Source organism: Ovis canadensis, chromosome 3 (genome assembly GCF_042477335.2).
Source record: "Ovis canadensis isolate MfBH-ARS-UI-01 breed Bighorn chromosome 3, ARS-UI_OviCan_v2, whole genome shotgun sequence".
Lineage (NCBI taxonomy): Eukaryota > Metazoa > Chordata > Mammalia > Artiodactyla > Bovidae > Ovis > Ovis canadensis.
This window is the reverse complement of record NC_091247.1, coordinates 213629745-213647275: the sequence shown is the minus strand read 5'-3', so window position 1 is coordinate 213647275 and position 17531 is coordinate 213629745. Positions and strand designations below refer to the sequence as shown.

The window sequence follows — 17531 nt, the reverse complement described above, 5'->3', positions numbered from 1 at the left end:
ATGCTCTTCAAAGATCAGTTTTCTCAACAAAACTTACAGGATTAGATGGTTTTACTAGTACATTTCATCAAACTTTCAAACAATAATTATTATTTAAATTTTAAAAACAGAAGTACCAGAAAATAGAGGGGAAAACCCAGCTCCTTTAAAAAGCCTTGAACAATATTAATTTTCTTTTTTATGGAGTTAACTTATATAAAGCAAAATTCACAAATAATAAGTATATAACTAAAGAACTGATACATAACTATACCTGTACATTTATTTAGTAAAGAATATTTTCGCAGGGAAGACACTCTCTTGTCTACTTTCCCTGCCCACCACCATACTGACCTCTTATCACTAATTTGTTTTTTCTGCAGTTGAGCCATTTGAACAGTGAAAATTTCTTTTGGCCTGCCTTTTCCTGCAAGATAGTATGTCTGTGAAATTCAAATATGTTACTACATTTAGCAGTATTTTTTAATTGCTATTATTATAATGCAAGTCTCTATCAGAATTTATTAGTGTTTTCAATACTGAATTACTCTAGTCTTTGGCTATTATAAATAAATCTGATATGAGAGTTGTATAATACGGAAGCAAAAAATGAGTTAATCTCTCTACCAAAACACATATATAAGTATATTCATGTCAGCCACTATTACTCAAAATTGTTGAAAGCTTTGTTTAGGAATATACTCAGAAAAGAAACAGCAGGGTTATAGGGTACAGTAGGTGTATAGTTTGCAAATCTCAGCAAGTGATTTTTTAAAGTGGCTTACAAATTTCTACACCTACTGGCAAGCTATTGTTGGGCCATTTATGTTCATTCTATTAGAAATATGTTTCCTTATAAGTGTTCAGCTAATCTTCAACAACGGTACTATGAACACACAATTAGGAAGCAATTGTCTATTCAATAAATGGTGTTGGTGGGACTTCTCTGGTGGTCCAGTGGTTAATGCAGGGGTACAGGTTCAATCCCTGGTCATGGAACTAAGATCTCACATGCCTCTAGGCCAAAAAAAAAAGAAAACAAAAAAACAGAAAAGCATTGCAATAAATTCAATAAATATTTTTTAAATGGTCCACATCAAAAAAATCTTTTAAAAAATGGTGGTGGTAAAATGATATTCACAAGCAAATGAATAGAACAAGATCCCTTTACTATACATCTATAAATTAACTAAAAATAGATTAAAGGCTCAAATGTATGACTTGAAACTTGATGACTTTTATAACTAAAAATCATAAACTTTTTTTAGACTTTTATGACTAAAAATCCTTGAGGAGAACATGTATATATATATATATAATGATCATAGACTTTGGCCTTGACCTTATACAATAAATAAATGTATTTTTTTAACTATATATATATATATATGTACCAAAGCATCATGTTGTATATCTTAAACTTACACAATGCCATATGTTAATTATGTCTCAACAAATATTGGGGGGAAATTTCTGAAGAAAATAAAACATGAAGATATTTTAGTGAGCCAATTTTTGGTTCTATTCCATTTTCCTATACAATTTCAACATCTTTGTTCCTATATTGTTCTCCTTTAATTACTTATATTTATATTTTGAATCATTAAATAAAACATCAGATTTACAAACCTCTCTTTGTAAAAAGGATAAGGCAAATGCTATATTGTTCTTTAAAAAGCCTCCTCATTTATGACAATTTAAATTGTCTTCTTCCTGATTTTTTTCCTACACAAGGGGCTGTAAACAGACTTTATATGAAAAATGATGAAAAACTGCAGAGTGGCGCATAAGGAGGAAAGAGCTTTATTGGGAGGAGAAAGCTGTGCTTGAGTCAATAAGTGTTATTTTAGCCTAAATCGTTAATCTTTCTGTGTGAAGATGTCAACACAACACAACACAACCATGTAGACTTTGTCCTAGTGCGGTTCTTAGGAATTATGAGAGTGAAAAAACATGAACAAATATTGTTTCAGATTTTAAACAAATTATCTTGATAAGATTTTTTAAAAACTTAGGTTGGAGAATTTTAATATCTGATACTCAGCCAAAAATTAAGCCGATAAAGGCACAAAGGCATTTTGGTTTCCTGTTTACATGCCTCAGAATCAGGAAGTCGATATGACTTTCAATAGCTAATTTCCTTTCAACTGCATTTGCTTGTTATTTTTTTCTCTCTAATGTTTCATAAAGTACTTCCTGACTATCATAGTCCATAATGACCCTTGCCTTTTCTGTCTGGGTTTCATTTCCTCAGTTGGATGGGAAGCAAATTTTATTTTTTTTAATTTAAATTTATTTTAATTGGAGGCTAATTACTTTACAATATTGCATTGGTTTTGATTTTAGAACTCATTTTTCTTGTCCAATCCAACACTGGCCACATATTTTGTTTTTGTATTCTTAGGTGGTTGATGTCTTTTCTGTTCTGGTTGAGAAATAAGGATTTGTGGACCTTGAGAGAAAACATACATTCATGGCAGATGGAGGTGAGGCGTGAAGACTCCTGGAGGTGGTATGTTACAGTCTTGGGAGCTGGCAAAGACTGAACCACATTAACATCTTGCCAGTGGATCTGCACTGGTTGGTCACCCTAGAGAAGTCTGAGTTCAGACCAGGAATTGAGATCATTGTGTGTATGGGGGAGCAGGGGGAGGGAGCAGTGGTGGGACAATGTTCCCTGTGGCAGGGAAAACCTGTCTTTTATTTGGTCTTTTAAGTTAGACATTATTCTGCTGAACAAGACTGGCTCTAGGGCTGCAAAGTCTAAAGAAATTAGTTTCTTCATTTTGTGATTGGATATGTCTCCAATGCTGTGAGAGGCACATTCTGAATATGAGTGATGAAAATCTACCTTCTCACTGGTCTAACCTGATCATCTAGTATTTTTGATTCACTGGAAGTGATGGAAGTTGCCGGGGTCCAGCCCCAGAGGATCCAGGGAATTCGAAGGGTGGATGGCATTGACATGGAAAGACTTGTTTATTTATTAATGTAAGATTAGATTAAGAAACTATAGTGTAGTAAGAAGATTAAGTGGAGGAAGAGGGCTGAATAGCTTGGTTTACGCGGAAGGCCAATAAAATTCCAGACAAGGAATTTGCACCATCTACGTTGGGCCACCGGCGCCCGCTTGAATATCTAAGGGTGCCTCGCCTTAAGCTCCCTTTCGTGCGAGTCTTAACAGCCAGGGCAAGTAAGTAGACCTGGCGAGCCTCCGCGCCCCAGGTGGAGATTCAGCCTGAAGTTAAAGTAAAGAGCAGAGAGAAGGAAAGGGAGAGAAGAAGAAAGAGAGAGAAAGACATGGGGGGAGCCAGAGTCCCAAGAAACCAGGCCGGGAGACTAGTTCGAGAAACTGGTCCGAGAAGCTGGCCCGAGAAGCTAGCCCCCCCCCTTTATTGTTCAGAAGGCCTTTTATACTTTTGATAAAACACGGAGATCAATGGGTAACACAAAATTATGTAGCGTTCGCAGCTCAGACTCTTTCTATACATCATTTTGTATACAAAAGGTCTCAGGTGATTTACATTATCTTCTGGCCAAGAGGCTTGTTAACACTTTTTGGCTCTCTTCCTTAATGAATGTTAATTTTGTTTCCCCTGAAGTGTTTTTCTTTAATCTACATCTCCTTAAAGCATTAAAGTTATATCTCTATAGAACAAAGGTGCAGTGGGATATAACAAAGAAGGTACTTAACTCAAAGATCTAATGTTGCTAATACCAGGTCTACTACTTGCATTTCTATATACCAACTATATCTAAAAATAAAGGATGCGAAAATTTGGCAGCAAGTATTGACTCAACAAATGAAACCTTTAATCAGTCCTATTCTAAAGATTTTGACTCCTCGGAAGCCCCTACATTCCTAGGATATTTTAAGCTTCCTGTGCCTCCTGCGGTCAGGAGGCCTCAAACAATCACAAGCGCAGCTCTACGAGTGCTGCAGGCAGGCTAGAAAGCCATCAGAGGAGTATTTGGATTGAAACACTCTTTCAAATGCGGAAGACTAAAGCCCTGAATTGACTTTTTCCAGAAAATGTCAGAAGAGTAGAAAAGCAGAGCACAAAAGCCGGCAGATTTTTGTTGGGGTACATGCTTAGGAATTTCCAGAGGGGCCCCTGAAGTCTGAGCACGCCTTGCGTATGTCAGCTTCCTTCCTCATGACCTTGTCACGGGCGGGATTCCTCACACTGGCTCCCGGCAGGAAGTGAAGCTCCCTAAGGTTGCCTGCTTCTTTCTAGCAGCTATGGGATGAGGCTTGGCCAATCCCCATCTATGTCTCCATCTCCCATTGTGCCTGAAGCTGTGACATCATCACCTTCGTCACCTAGGAGGCGAGAGAGCTGAGGCACAGGATTCTGTGTCCTCAGACCTCGATGGAGGAAGTTGTACCAGAGGCCAGTTTATCCCCAAATGGTGTTCCTTGGCTCTATGCCCTGTTTTCTATGCTCTTTATCTTTTTTCTCTTTGTCATGTTTTCTCCCTTTTTACTTGAGATAGACCAACATGTAAAGAAATGTAAGTGCCACAGTGGGCTTTAGGGCACAGGAAAATTATAGTGAGAGAATGTGTGTATGGAGAGAGGAGAAGTTATATATTATAATGTGGGGAACATGAGGGGAAATATCTACTCTTCTCTAATCTCCAAGGCCTCAATGACCCTGAGCTAAAGATCTTAGAATTACAATCTTCTATGTGATAGAAGTACTTGCAGAACGTCCATTCCTGATGTACCTGTGAAAGATGAGGAAGTATCTGGGGCCGTGCCTGAGCTTATATGATGCCCAGGTTTAAGGATACAAGGAACCCTGTGGAACTGGGAATATATGATGGAATTTCCAGATGATGTTGTCTGACCCAGCATGCTTTGTCTTAGTCTTGCTCAAATGCAGGTTTACTCTGCACAATATTGTCCATAAGGATAAAGAAAATGATGACATGAAGATAGACGATCTAGGAAGACCAGGTGAGAATCCTTTGCCCTTCACCTTTGGGTTCATATGGCCCTAGGCTGGCAGTCTAGTTACTCCCATGGTCCATGTGCTAGACAGCTGAGAACACCAAACTCTGGCCTCAGTGAGACAGCTGCCTCAAGTTCAAAATAAGCTTGTTATTTAGGAGCTCCTGTAGGTGAAAAGATTTCTCTTTTCTCATCTACATTTGGGATGTTCCTCATCTTATCAAGGTTCCCTCTCAAGTGACTCGGTGACTAAGCTACCTTTGTTTGTTTGTTTTTTATGCTAGACAATGAAAAACAAAGTGCCTCATCTCCAGGCACTTCCTATAAAGTTGTCTTTGTGGTAATAATAAGGGATAAGATAGATCATAATACGAACACACCTGGAAGACTGAAAGTCCATTTTTCTAGGAGACATTCTGACCACCTGTTGACCATAAATCCTGCAGCCTGTGAATGTCAAATGACCTGCCTCTCCAGAAAAGGGTGGTTTCTGTTTTATGGCTCCCTTGTGACATCATTGAAAGATGACATCCAGGATTCTTGGGTTCCCTGAATCCATTATGTCACTCCCTCAATATTAATGTCACATGTCCTAAAAATACTCTGACCAGGTTTCCCTCACACAATATTTAAATGCCTAGTCTGTAAAAGGCTATTGAGTTGCCTTGAGGTAACATAAAGTAGATCACTGTTTTTAATTATCAACAACCAAAATGTCTAGCCTAACACTGGCATTACATAACTTGAGAATATATAATTAGTTATTGTAGTTGGACATGTTTGGGCTTCCCAAGGTGGTGCAGGGTAAAGAATCCACCTGCCAACGCAGGAGACACAAGAGAAGTGGGTTTGATCCTTGGGTTGGGAAGCTCCCCTGAAGAAGGAAATGGCAACTCACTCCAGTACTCTTGCCTGGAAAATTCCATAGACAGATGAGCCTGGCAGGCTACAGTCCATGAGGTCCCAAAGAGTTAGACATGAATGAGCCATACTGAGCACACACACAGTTGGAAAAATTAAAGTGAATTGCCCCAAACTTCACATGAAGTCACTGTAACACAGTCATGTGTACAAATGTCTCCACTTCCCCACTACTGCCACTGTCCTTGAGACCTTTGTCTGCCCTTAGAGTCCAAAGTCAGCACACAAAATTCCCTAAGTGATGTCGAATGAGCAGCTTTTTCTGACAGGGTTCCTTTTCCTTCGCTGAGTGAAGAAGTGTCTCTGGGAGGGGTACAGGTTTGTCAGCTAAGGCTCTCTAAGGGACTGAGGAAAATACAGCTATCTTTTCTGATGTTAGAAAATCTGAGTGGGCTCCTATCTCTCTCATACATCAAGCCTGCCCTTTTCAAGACATTTCTGTCATTTCTGTGTCCTCATAGAGGCTGGGTAGATCTTGTGTTCTGTGGTTACACCCTGCTTCCGTCTCCATTCTCAGTAACTGATGCTGTGCTTTTATGTGCTTTTATGACCATATTTCTCAGACGTGAATATTTGTTTCATGGACTATCCATTGATTTTTGCATCAAATCTGCATGGAAAATCGGTGAGATGCCACAATATGAACATTTTTGTGACATTTCTTACCTTATGATAACCATTGCCTCTAATACACTAGGTTGACCTCCCTTACGAATATATAGTTTCTTGGATTAGATGGGGCAGAAATTAATGCAGCTTTCTTTGCTGCTGCTACTAAGTCACTTCAGTCGCGTCCGACTCTGTGCGACCCCATAGACAGTAGCCCACCAGGCTCCCCCGTCCCTGGGATTCTCTGGGCAAGAACACTGGAGTGGATTGCCATTGCCTTCTCCAATGCATGAAAGTGAAAAGTGAAAGGGAAGTCTCTCATTCATGTCCCACTCTTCGCGACCTTATGGACTGCAGCCTACCAGGCTCCTCCGTCCATGGGATTTTCCAGGCAATAGTGCTGGAGTGGGTTGCCATTGCCTTCTCCAGCAGATTTCCTTAGATGCTCATAGAACCTTATGAGAACTGAGGTAGCAAATATCACCTATAGTTAGTTCAGTCGCTCAGTCGTGTCTGACTCTTTGCGACCCCATGAATCGCAGCACGCCAGGCCTCCCTGTCTATCACCAACCCGAGTTCACTCAGACTCACGTCCATCGAGTCCATGATGCCATCCAGCCATCTCATCCTCCGTCGTCCCCTTCTTCTCCTGCCCGGAATCTCTCCCAGCATCAGATTCTTTTCCAATGAGTCAACTCTTCGCATGAGGTGTCCAAAGTACTGGAGCTTCAGCTTTAGCATCATTCCTTCCAAAGAAATCCCAGGGTTGATCTCCTTCAGAATGGACTGGTTGGATCTCCTTGCAGTCCAAGGGACTCTCAAGAGTCTTCTCCAACACCACAGTTCAAAAGCATCAATTCTTCGGCGCTCAGCCTTCTTCACAGTCCAACTCTCACATCCATACACAGCCACAGGAAAAACCGTAGCCTTGACTAGATGGACCTTTGCTGGCAAAGAAATGTCTCTGCTTTTGAATATGCTATCTAGGTTGGTCATAACTTTTCTTCCAAGGAGTAACCATCTTTTAATTTCATGGCTGCAGTCACCATCTGCAGTGATTTTGGAGCCCAAAAAAATAAAGTCTGACACTGTTTCTACTGTTTCCCCATCTATTTCCCATGAAGTGATGGGACCAGATGCCATGATCTTCGTTTTCTGAATGTTGAGCTTTAAGCCAACTTTTTCACTCTCCTCTTTCACTTTCATCAAGAGGCTTTTTAGTTCCTCTTCACTTTCTGCCATAAGGGTGGTGTCATCTGCATATCTGAGGTTATTGATATTTCTCCCGGCAATCTTGATTCCAGCTTGTATTTCTTCCAGCCCAGCGTTTCTCATGATGTACTCTGCATAGAAGTTATATAAGCAGGGTGACAATATACAGCCTTGATGTACTCCTTTTCCTATTTGGAACCAGTCTGTTGTTCCATGTCCAGTTCTAACTGTTGCTTCCTGACCTGCATACCGGTTTCTCAAGAGGCAGGTTAGGTGGTCTGGTGTTCCCATCTCTTTCAGAATTTTCCACAGTTTATTGTGATCCACACAGTCAAAGGCTTTGGCATAGTCAATAAAGCAGAAATAGATGTTTTTCTGGAACTCTCTTGCTTTTTCCATGATCCAGTAGATGTTGGCAATTTGATCTCTGGTTCCTCTGCCTTTTCTAAAATCAGCTTGAACATCAGGGAGTTCACGGTTCATGTATTGCTGAAGTCTGGCTTGGAGAATTTTGAGCATTACTTTACTAGCATGTGAGATGAGTGCAATTGTGCGGTAGTATGAGCATTCTTTGGCATTGCCTTTCTTTGGGATTGGAATGAAAACTGACCTTTTCCAGTCCTGTGGCCACTGCTGAGTTTTTTAAGCTTGCTGGCATATTGAGTGCAGCACTTTCACAGCATCATCTTCCAGGATTTGAAACAGCTCAACTGGAATTCCATCACCTCCACTAGCTTTGTTCACAGTGATGCTTTCTAAGGCCCACTGACTTCACTTTCCAAGATGTCTGGCTCTAGATTAGTGATCACATCATCATGATTATCTAGGTCATGAAGATCTTTTTTGTATAGTTCTTCCGTGTATTCTTGCCACCTCTTCTTAATATCTTCTGCTTCTCTTAGGTCCCTACCATTTCTGTCCTTTATTGAGCCCATCTTTCCATGAAATGTTCCCTTGGTATCTCTAATTTTCTTGAAGAGATCTCTAGTCTTTCCCAGTCTGTTGTTTTCCTCTATTTCTTTGCACTGATCGCTGAAGAAGGCTTTCTTATCTCTTCTTGCTATTCTTTGGAACTCTACATTCAGATGCTTATATCTTTCCTTTTCTCCTTTGCTTTTTGCCTCTCTTCTTTTCACAGCTATTTGTAAGGCTTCCCCAGATAGCCATTTTGCTTTTTTGCATTTCTTTTCCATGGGGATGGTCTTGATCCCTGTCTCCTGTACAATGTCACAAACCTCATTCCATAGTTCATCAGGCACTCTATCTATCAGATCTAGCCCCTTAAATCTATTTCTCACTTCCACTGTATAATCATAAGGAATTTGATTTAGGTCATACCTGAGTGGTCTAGCAGTTTTCCCTACTTTCTTCAATTTAAGTCTGAATTTGGCAATAAGGAGTTCATGATCTGAGCCACAGTCAGCTCCCAGTCTTGTTTTTGTTGACTATATAGAGCTTCTCCATCTTTGGCTGCAAAGAATATAATCAATCTGATTTTGCTATTGACCATCTGGTGATGTCCATGTGTAGAGTCTTCTCTTGTGTTGTTGGAAGAGGGTGTTTGCTATGACCAGTGCATTTTCTTGGCAAAACTCTATTAATCTTTGCCCTGCTTCATTCCGCACTCCAAGGCCAAATTTGACTGTTACTCCAGGTGTTTCTTGACTTCCTACTTTTGCATTCCAGTCCCCTATAATGAAAAGGACATCTTTTTGGGGTGTTAGTTCTAAAAGATCTTGTAGGTCCTCATAAAACCATTCAACTTCAGTTTCTTCAGCATTACTGGTTGGGGCATAGACTTGGATAACTGTGATATTGAATGGTTTGCCTTGGAGAAGAACAGAGATCATTCTGTCGTTTTTGAGATTGCATCCAAGTACTGCCATTTTGGACTCTTTTGTTGACCATGATGGCTACTCCATTTCTTCTAAGGGATTCCTGCCCAAAGTAGTAGATGTAATGGTCATCTGAGTTAAATTCACCCATTCCAGTCCATTTTAGTTCGCTGATTCCTAGAATGTCGACGTTCACCCTTGCCATCTCTTGTTTGACCACTTCCAATTTGTCTTGATTAATGGACCTGACATTCCAGGTTCCTATATCAGCTATAATGTCTTTTTTTTTTTTTTGACATTTTTAATGTAATTTATTTGAAACGCTTCCAGAAAAGTTTAAGGCCATTATACAAATTATTCATTTCATGAAAACATTCATTGACTTTCTTCTCATAGGCCAGTCCTTGACAGATCTCTTTTCTCAACATGTTGCCCAAAGTGGCCGATGGCTCCTTCAAAGAATGATTCATTCTTTTCTTCACCATCAAACAACTATTCTTGGCTTTTCTCTGCTTCTGTCTGCAGCAGATTCAGTCAGTCAGTTGGTATATCAATCTCAACTTAAGAAAAAAGTAGCTTTAAATAAACTTGTAATAGAAATAAAAATTCACTAAGTTTGAAATCTATAAATACAGAAATATGTTTTACAAGGTAAAACTGATGGCTTCTTTTATTTTTGAAAAATAAGTACTATACCTTGTTTTTACATTGATAAATCTCATTACACAGCTTTCTGAATGCACATGATAGATGTACATACTAAAATGACAACATAGTATTTACTGCTCTCCTTTGTGTAAACTTGAAAGACACAGATTAAAAAAAAAAACTTTTTGGCAATAATTTAGAATCATTACTACTAGTGCTGGTGTGGGTACAATTTTGCACAAGTCATCTTTAACACTTACACTCACACAGAGCTTTTCTGTGTATTCAGTTAACTTTTTTTCAAAGGTCTGGGGCTCACCCTACCTTGTAAATCAAGGCTGGATAAAAAGTTACTCGTTTGGCCAACTGATGCTGATTGATGATGGAGTTAATTAAGTCAGCCTCTGGAGAATGTAATTATGATTCTGATCCCAGCACAAAGCCAGTGATGGCAAATGATGACTCGAAAATGGAGCAGGAAAACCCCAGGCTCTGATCTTTCCCAGAAGGACACTGGACTTTGCTTTTCTTTTTTAATGCTTCCGACACAAGGTCATGATGGAGGACTTCTTCCAAATTCTTCTTCTCACATGTTTCTGTAAACAGAGTCACTGACACAGCCACAGCCACTCCATCATCTGTTCATTCAATGCTCTAAAATATGAGTGGGCTGAGGCAGGTGAAACAAAGTGAAGAGGGCCTTTCTGCTATTCCTGCCAGGTTTTCCCAGGCCCAGTGAGTTCTGTTCTGATGTTTTAGGCTAGAAATAACTATCTAAGGCCAGCCAGCATCTATGGCAGAGACCTCCTGAAACAATATACACTTTAGTTCAAGATTCAGAGCTGACAGCCACTTTTGTGCTGATCCTTTTAAGGTCAGACTCTATTTCATGTCCTAGTAAATTATTGCATTAGATTTGTACCGGATGAAATTGTAAGGTTAAGAGAGTGCTTCTTCCTTTGTGAAATTAAACCTTCAGAATCCCCAGGGATGTTTTCCTGCTTTTTGGTTGGATGATATCGGACCAATTTAACTTGAAACGATGATCTTTCCCAGTTTCCTTCAAATACCATAACCATTACACAGGTAACTTCCTCATGCCCTATTTGCAAGGCCCTTGAAAAGTAATCTATATGAAACAGCAGATTAGAGGTTATTTTCTATTTTTTGAAATCCAGCAGGACCAGTGAAAATATTGATAACTTGTTCAAGTACATATCCACCCATCCAGACACTTGGGGAAAACAATGCAGGGTAACAGTTGCCAAAGATTCCAGCTGACACAAGTTGGCAGTTACAGTACTAGAGACAAAAAAGTACAGACAGAAGAGACTGGGTCAACACGGTCACAAAAGTGTGAAAAAGTGCTTCTCCAAACTGTTCCACATGTGGAATGCAAACACTGTACAGGTAAGACACAGAGCGAGTTCCAGGAAGCACACGCTTCTGTCAGATGTTGCTTTCAACATGCCTGCTGTTCCCACAGGAAGACTCTGTCTGTTCCATGTGCTCACAGTCGAGGCTGACCTCATTCATGTCCATGCTACAATCCGATTCACTGTCTGATTGGTCCATCTGCTCAAGTTTTTTTTCTCCCCGTGGCTCCCTGCTCCCGGTGGCGGGATCTAGGAATGGTCCCTCAGAATCAAGGACCGCAGCCTGCCCCGTGGCACACAGAACTGTTTGTTTGACTTGGCGAATACAGTTGAGCCACTGCTGTTTGTTGAATGTGTCATTGGCTTGTAATGAGTGGGTCTGACTTTGGTATCCATTTTTGAAACTCACTCTGAAGAAGTTTTTAATTCTCTCATTGTTGCTGAACACCCCACGGAGGGAGCCGCCCAGCCTCACTTCCCCATCCTGCAAGTCTTCCAGCAGGTCGTTCATGGGGATAGGCTGCCAGTACAGCTGGTAGCAGAGCTACTCATTGTGGGTAACGGCGCGGGGATAACAAGCACTTCTTGGAAGAGGAAGACATGTAGTTTCACACCCCAGTTGTTCTTCAGTTCACCATGACAACACAGCACCTTTGAGTTGTCAATTAGGGAGTCTTTCTGGCCTTCCTCCAAGTAAAGAAGTCGCTCTTTATAATAGCGGCATTCAGATTCTCCACTCTTGGTGTTGATTTCTGCCACAGTTCCCTGAGTGATGTTTATAGCTTCTTCCAGGTGCCGCTGATCTGGATTATCATTTGGTGTGTGTCATTTCTCAAAGAAGCAGAGGGTATTTCACCAGATGGCTTCTTCGAATATCCAGGAAATTCCAGAGATCTAGTTTTCAGCTAAAGGGGGATTCTAAACATCGCTGCAGGAAATCTTGGACTGGGTGATCTTGTTTTTTGTGGTCCAGCAGAGCTTTGGCAGCTACTTGATTGCTGCAGTAGCTGTCATAGGAGCTGAGACAAGGTGGCCAGCCCACGAGGATGGGACCGACATGCTCAGTCGAGCCATCAGGCTTGCGGACATTTCGAAGCTGACTAAGGAGGTCTTCATGGAGAGGAATCAGGGAGTCCAGTGTTCCAAAAATTTGATTCAACTCCTGTTCTGTCATTATGGAGAGTTTCAGCATAGGGTCGTGATAGGCCTTTTTTGCCAATTTCAAGTCCTCTATTAAATCTTCTCCTTGAGAAAGCTCAAAGATCGCCTCCTGCCCTTTTATTTCCTTGGACATGAGCATCTGATTGACGCACACATCGAAGGTCTCACTCCACAGCTTGCTGTCTCTTCGCTTTGTGCTCGAGGGGGCAGCATTCCTAGACCAGGGTCGGGGGCCCAGGAGTTCGGGACGGCTCTCACTGCGGAAGCTGATGGACCACTGCAGGGTTTGGCTGAAGCGCTTTAACAGCGTGGCCTTCACAGGTGGGATGAGGTTGGCGAGGGATGTGACTCCCTCTGAGATTCCAGGCTTTAGGAGATGGAAACATGGGAAAGTTGTTCTGCCACTGCCGTTTAGGCCTTTTACAGGCTCTGTTGGGTCCTGTGAGGAAGGTCACGCTTGTCTGAGCCGAAGTCAGCAATGGCTGAACAAGTTTGGCAACAGGCCCCTTTTCCCCTTCGGTGCTTATTAATGTTTGGAGGCAATCATGCTCTGAGGAGCAAACTGTGAGAGATGCTGACAGAAACTCCAAGAAGACACCTTGGAGAGGTGAAGTGCCTTGCTCAAGGTCACAGGGCTGCTGAGTTTGAGACTGAAGGCTAGTGTTTCTGGTCAGGAGGGGTTACTCTCCCTTTTGCTGGGTCTCCAGCTTCTCAGGGGCTTCCAAGGTGGTGCAAGTGGTAAAGAATCCATCAGCCAATACAGGAGATGCAAGAGACACAGGTTTGATTCCTGGGTCAGGACCTACATCCCCTGAAGGAGGAAATGGCGACTCACTCCAGTATGCTTGCCTGGAGAATCCCATGGACTGAGGAGCCTGGCGGGCTACAGTCCATAGGGTCGCAGAGAGTCAGACACGACTTAGCAACTGAGCATGCACACTGCAGATGCCAGCTGCTCAAGGTCAGCAGTTGAACCTATAATGTCTTTAATTAACAGATTAAAAAGTTGTTGCTTTTGTTGTATAAGGTGAAAAGTTGTGAGCCTTCTGGTGAAGAGTGACTTTTCTATAGCTCACATGGCAACTCCTATTATTATAAAGTTTGGGATTATGTGCACAGATATTTTAGGAATCAGGACAAGTCACAAGGAAATGGTCAGTCTGTCACTTTGGAATGACAATAACAGTTTTAGAGCTATGCTTTCCTCTCTCCCATTTCTGGTTATATTCACCTTGGGAAATAGTCCTTTCTTGTGACAACTTTTCCTCAGACTCTGGGCCAAGAGTCATAAAGTCCTGTCCTGATATTAATTTCTCAGTTGAATGCTTTCTTCTCTGCAGTCACCCTCTGTGTTTTTTCAGTCCTTTAACTTTAGTGAGGGTTTCAGTGGCTAAATCAAAGATTTCTCTTGGTAAATATCACATTGCACTTAAAAATATGTGGGCTACTTTCAATACCTTTTGATAACTGATTTCTAACATAATTCCACAGTGATAAGAGAACAGGTTCTGTATGATTTCAATACCTTTAGATCATAAAATTTTTACATCTTGTTTTCTGTCCCTGGATGTGTTTCCAGTATCTCTTAGTTTATAGTCTATGGGAATTGGATAGAATTTATATCCTTCTGTTGTGTGAAAATTGTATAAATCTTAACTATGTTGAATTGTTCATAGTGCTTTTCAGGTCTACTATATCTTTCTATTTCTCTGTATATTCATTCTATTAGCTTTTGAGAGTTTGATATTGAAACTCCAACTAAAAAATCTTAATTTATCTACTTAAAGTTATGTCCTGACAGAATGGTTCTGAGTGTTTGATGATGTACAGAAATTTTTACAGTCTGTATCTCTCCCAACATTCCTGCTCTCTAAAATGGATGTTATCATTCTTCTGGGTCACAGGCATCATCAAGCAATTTTCTTCTTGTTTCAGGCTGTCCCCTGGAGTCACCAAGGACAGAAGTTCTTGGAGGGAAGGAAGATGAGATGAGAGGAGATCCCCCACTGTTTGTGAGGATAGCAAAAGAGCCCAGGGATTCCGAGACCGAGATCTGTTCCCCTGGACCATACGTTTGATGAGAGTGGCTAAGGCTGTAAGGAGTCCTGTGACATCATATCAGATGGGAGAGATCTTCAGAGACCCTCATTGCCTGTGTTTATACTGGGGAAAAAAGATAATAAATATTGTGAGACTCTCAGAAAAGTTCTGTGCTACCAGGAATTTCTTGTTGAACTTATTCCTTCTTGTACTCAACCACTTTTATTCAACTTAAATCTCAAGCAAATTTCCTGTTTCCAGGTAAAAATCCTAGGTGGATTACTTATGCTATCTTATTCTCCTAAAGCAACATATACAGTAGTTCTTACAGGGGCAGAAAAGCTCGCGGTCCCTGTGAGACTCAGCAGTCACTTCATCCAGGAGCACAGCTGAGACTTTTCTCACTCCGTCTAAGATGATCACACTGCAAACTTATGTGAACTTCCTGAAATGTTCTGTCCATGTTGCATTTTTTTCTTGTATCACTGGTATGCTCCTCACCCATCTGAGCATGGAACACAGTTTCACTGAGATGCAGAGAAGGAATTTCTATAGATTTTCTTTTTCTACCGGAAGCTTTATGACCCCCAAACATTTTTTCATTATTATCAAGTGAAACTAATTTTTTTCTCTCCTCTCCCACATCAGGTTTTTTTTTTCATGTAAGTTCCTACACATAATTTTCCTCATCTTTACATATCATGTTTACCCCTCTGTTCTTAACCAAATGCAATATGTTTGTTCTAATGAGTCATTAAGGCATCCACTAGGAATCTCGAGTTGGAAAACCATATAAGGAACTGGAAGAGGGTGGGGACAAGAGGGGTGGAGAGAGACAGAGACAGACAGACATGGAAGGAGGGAAAGGATGAGGGAGAGGGGGACTAAAGGAAGAGGAGGAGGAAGAGATGGAGGAAGGAGACAGAGAAAGAGGGAGGAGTTGAAGGGAGAAGAGGAGAGAGATATCTGAACTAAAGACATGGAAAAGGTTGTTCTGAGATGAAAGAAACAAGAGATGTTGTTCATGAGATGAAATAAGTAGAAATGTTAAAGAAAAATCTGGTGCTGCCTTTCAGAACAGTTAGGTGAGAAATTTCTACATTGAATGGAAAGCTAAAATAGTCTGGAAAAGTACCTTCATTGTCTAATAATTACAATAATTTGTGATAAGGGGTTGCTGAAATCACTTCACTTTGGTGTTTGTAGAACTGTATGGATGTCTATTAAGATGACATTCAAAATGTCCATGGGATGTCAGTCTTTTCTGTCTGCATCTGTATTTTGGGGGGGGGGGGGTGTCACTTCCTATGTCTGAATATTCTTTCTCTTCATAGGTGCTTCTGCAGTTTCTGGGAACACATTTCTTCTTTTTTATCTTCCATTTTATTTTTATTGTTTTCTTTTTAATAAGTTATTTATTAAATTTGATTGATTTTTCTTAATAGCTTGTTTTTTAAAGTTTTAAATCATTTTTGTTTTCTTGATCTCTAGGCCTGTGCATGTCTTTTCTAGTTCTGTTTCCAAAGTTTCTGATAATTTCTTAGAATAATTTCTTTTGGGCTTTCCTCGTGGGTCAGTGGTAAAGAACCCATCTGCCAATTCAGGAGACAAAGATTCTTTGCGGGTCCCATGGACTGTAGCCTATCAGGCTCCTCCATCCATGGGATTTTCCAGGCAAGAGTGCTGGAGTGGATTGCCATTTCCTTCTCCAGGGGATCTTCCCGACCCAGGAATCGAACTCGGGTCTCCCTCATTGCAAGCAGACGCTTTACTGTCTGAGCCACCAGGGAAGCCTGATAATTTCTTAGAATAATTTCTTTTGGGCTTTCCTCATGGGTCAGTGGTAAAGAACCCATCTGCCAATTCAGGAGACAAAGGTTCGGTCCCTGGGTTTGGAAGATCCCCTGGAGTAGGAAATGGCAACCCACTCTAGCATTCTTGCCTGGGAAATCCTGTAGACAGAAGAGCCTGGTGGGCTACAGTTCATGCAGTCACAAGAGAGTCATACATGACACATCAACTAAACAGTAGGTTAATTTCGTTCTCTCTCTCTTTCTCATTGAACTATATGCCCAACAAATTCCTTCCAAATGTTTTATTTTATTCCTTGTTTTATTATTCATGTTTCAACATTTTGGAATGAGAGGATGCAACTCTAAAACCTGGTTGCCTGCTCCTGAAATGTAATTCTTCTAAGAGTTAAGTGAATTCAAGGAGACCTAGGGTTCTAAAATCAGATAGCCCTGTAAGTATTTAGTGCAGGAAGTGGTTTACTACAGGAAATCATGTGCTTACAAAATCCTCATCAGGAAGCTTCAAAAATCCCCAGGAAACCACTTCTAAAAGATGCTGCAACACGAAGGCTAGCAATTTTCAGGCAAATGCAAACACTCCTGCAAAACTAAATCTCTCCTAAATGGGAGAATCTATCATCGCTGGAATTTAGCTCAGCTTCCTCCTGCAAGGGTTTATGGGAAATGTAGTTCTCAGTCTTCCAGCCCCGGCCATTTAGAGCATCTAAAGACCCAAAAACAGTAAGCAATTGATAAGAGGAAATGCAACTCTGATGCCTATATAGTGCAAGGGGGGGGCTCTCTGCTTACCTTCAGCAGAAAATCTAGTCATCACAGCACAGGATGTCTCTAGCTACTTCTATTTCTTTTCTTCACAGGGATTCTTCAGAGTGCTGGGGCAAGAGGGCTAAGCACATCACATACTATGCTGAGAGTTCATTCTTTTAGAAGATAATTCCAATGGAAACCAGCCTCTTATCTTTCTAAAACATACTACAAT

The 17531-nt window shown here is 40.9% G+C and overlaps 1 long non-coding RNA gene and 1 pseudogene across 1 annotated transcript; one reads left to right on the top strand and one right to left on the bottom strand.

Annotated features, from left to right (window-relative positions):
- The first annotated feature begins 2099 nt into the window (after positions 1 to 2099).
- Positions 2100 to 16180, top strand: LOC138437853 (uncharacterized). The gene is made up of 3 exons (XR_011256185.1): positions 2100 to 2465; positions 4853 to 4942; positions 14634 to 16180. It is a non-coding gene; the product is annotated as an uncharacterized lncRNA (long non-coding RNA).
- On the bottom strand, positions 11513 to 13378 carry LOC138435237 (rho guanine nucleotide exchange factor 3-like; annotated as a pseudogene).
- Positions 16181 to 17531: the final 1351 nt, after the last annotated feature.